This window comes from Aphelocoma coerulescens, unplaced genomic scaffold, assembly GCF_041296385.1.
Source record: "Aphelocoma coerulescens isolate FSJ_1873_10779 unplaced genomic scaffold, UR_Acoe_1.0 HiC_scaffold_75, whole genome shotgun sequence".
Taxonomy (NCBI): domain Eukaryota; kingdom Metazoa; phylum Chordata; class Aves; order Passeriformes; family Corvidae; genus Aphelocoma; species Aphelocoma coerulescens.
In genome coordinates, this window is record NW_027184061.1 from 100,790 (window position 1) to 103,898 (window position 3,109).

At 56.2% G+C, this 3,109-nt stretch overlaps 1 pseudogene; it reads right to left on the bottom strand.

Annotated features, from left to right (window-relative positions):
• LOC138102439 (zinc finger protein 850-like) overlaps nucleotides 1-3,109 on the bottom strand; it is a 141,615-nt pseudogene that overhangs the window by 20,107 nt on the left and 118,399 nt on the right.

A 3,109-nucleotide genomic window follows, 5' to 3' on the forward strand; every position in this document is an offset into this window, starting at 1 on the left:
AGGAAGCTCGGCTGGCACAGACCCTGCCTGGGGACTTTAAGGGATGTTACACCACTCAACAGAGATGAGCTTAACATCTCAACAGACTGGGAACAGCCCAAAACATACCCAAAAGATAACGCCCATCAACAGAACATCAACGCCCATCAGCAAACATCAAGGAACAGCTACCCCAGACACTGCCCCCGGCACAGCTGGAGACCCCTGCTCTGGAAAAGGCTCCGAAGGAAATCAAGGAGTGTGGGCCTAATGAACATCAGAGGCCAAGACATCCGGGGCGAACAGGAAACCAAATACTAAGAACTACCCAACTTGGAACCAATGAACATTAAACCTACGGATTTCGATGGGTTTAGACTGCATCAAGTTGAGGAAAATTCGAGTAAAACTCGTGTGCCATGGAATGATTTTCTCTGCACACCCGGGCTCTGTGTGGATGAAATGATTTCTGTTGCACATCCTGGCCAGAATAAAGGAATGCCTTGATCCTCTAACACTAAAAAAGTCGTTGGAGAGTTTTTGATCTTCCAGGAGTTTTGTTGACAAGATTATATCACTAGAATTTTTTTTCTTAATAATCCTACTCTGACATTGTCAGCTGGGATTGGGCCAGGGGTGTGAGAGTCAATTTTTAGTCTTAGGGGAAGAAGTAGAAAAATCTTTATTAGTTTAGGGGTTTTTCTGTGTATGTGTGTGCATGGCTGTTAGTGATGGCAGAATTTTGGAATGGGTTTTTCGATGTTCACCTGTAGGTTACATTGTGCAAAACTGGAAGATCTTTAAAGGAGACCCTTTAACTCATAAACAGTTAAAAAAAAAAACATGAAAAAAAAAAAGGGAAAGGAGCAGCTTGGGGGCAGGGGGGCGGGGGGAGGAGGGCCCATAGGTGAGTCACCTGATGGCTGCCCTGGAGGAAAAGTTTCCTTCCAAGCAGCCAGCAGAGGAGCTTTAGAAATGCAAATTATCTCTGCTGCGGGAAGTGTGCACAATGTCCCAGGCTCTCCTTGCCTGCCAGAGGAATTGGGCTGATTCCCTCTGCCCCTCACCCCAAGCTCTGCCTCCCTGCACAGACGGAATTTGCATCGCTAAAGGCAGAGCAGCACTGAGCATCTCTGACTCTGCCACAGAAATCCCTGAAGCTGCAAAGGAAAACAGCAAAGGGAGAATGTTGGGAGAACTTCACTCACAAAAGCGGGAGGGAATCATCCCTCTCCCCACTCCAACATCTGCTGGCACTGTCTGGGTTATACAGGGTGGGTTTGACCACTGGGCTGCTTTTCCTGCCACAAGGTCAGCGAAATCACTTGGGAATCCAAGGATGTGATGATTTAATCAGAGAAAAGAGGTCAATTGATGCATCCCTGGATGGAGGGAGTGCCCGAAAATGGGGAAAAGATGAACGGCCACCAGAACAAATCCTACAACACCATGGAGCAGCCCCTGGGAACCCGAACAAATTCATACCAGGTGCCAGAGAACCCAGTGATCATTTCAATGCATCATTAGATTACAAGCTGTCCTCCAAATCATAACCAAGCACACAGCTCCAGCTCCTGACCTTCTCACCCACCAATCCACTCCCATGAGCAACGCCACATTTCACCCTGGGATGGCATCAGATTCTCTCTCAGCAGAAGGACCAGGAGGTTGTGGAAAATTAAATGACTCAAAATGCTCTTGGCAAAGAGATGGCCAAGGAAAAGTGGTGAAACAGAGAACAAAGGAAACAAAGACTTAACAGAGCCATGAATATCGGATGTTATACAAAGTCGGGGTGCACATTAAGGGGCACATGCAGCAGGCGCATCGGGAAGTCTGTACCTTCCAAGGACCTCAGCCAAGGGGGAAAGGGACACGGAGATGCGGCCGGGGAAATCGGCATAAAAAGGAGGCTGCGTCCTCCAACACTTGGACAGAGCCCACGGGAAATGCCCCGTGGCCTCTCCCTTGCTCCAGGAATAAAGTTCCTTTTACAGGACTCCTCCGGCTCCTCTGGGGACACAAACCTCTGGCCACGGGAACTTTCCCGCACACTCCCGCCGACGGGGCAGCCACCTCTGTCCTACCCACAGCAGCCGGGACGAGCCAGCGCTGCTCCGGCACCGGCTCCTGCCGAGGCAGCAGCGGCAAGGAGAGCGCGGGCAGCCGCTCCCGCAGCGCCCTCACGCCAGGGCGAACACGGCGCCCACACGGCACAACGAACCCGCCCCAGCCCCCTGCCGCCCCCTCCGCCCGCAGCCAGCGCCGAGCCCCGCCAGAACCGAGCGCGGCTCCCACCTGCGCTGGGGCCGCCTCCGAGCTCCGCCGCCGCCTCACCGGGCTCCGGCCGCCGCCGCCGCTCCCGGGCCCGCACAGACGCTCCGCCAATGGCGCCTCTGCTGCGCCACGGCCGCCCTGCCGGCGGCTCCGGGCCCGGGCTGCTCCCCGCTCCGACCAATCAGCGCGCCAGAACCACGACTGACGGCAGCACCGCCCAATCGCAGCGAGGGGCGGGCTCTGCACACGGCCCAGCCTCGCCCCGCGCTCCCAGCGCCCCCCGGGCTGCGTGAGGGGAAAGCCGCAGCTGAGGAACAGCCCTGGAACGGGCCCGGCCCGAGCCGCCATTCAGCTGGGAAGGGAAACAAAGCTTTCCGCTGCTCCCGGCCCGACTTGCCCAGCCCTGCGTGTTGGCTGCCTCCGGCTCCTTGGGAAGCCCTGCAGCCTCCCGACTCCCGCCTCTAATTCGGAGCATCAGTGCATGGCTTTGATTTCCCCGAAAAAGGGAAAACCGCCCCAAACCCCTTTGGCTGAGTGCACGAGGGGAGAGATTTGTGGCACAAAACTCCAAAAGCTCAGGGCAGGGTAATGCGAAGTAGAAGAAGACCCTTCCGAACTTCTTCCTCCCACCCCTCCCTCCTTCCAGCTCCACCTCCCACCCCGGCAGTGCAGGACACAGGGAATGGGGGCCATGCTCAGTTCATCCCCGGTGCCTTCTCCCGCTGCTCAGGGACAGGAGTCGTTCCCCTGCTGCACTCTGGGCTCCCTCCCACCAGACAGTTCTCCAGGAACTTCTCCACCCTGAGTCCGTCCCACGGGCAGCAGTCCCCTCACACTGCTGCAGCCCCGGGGG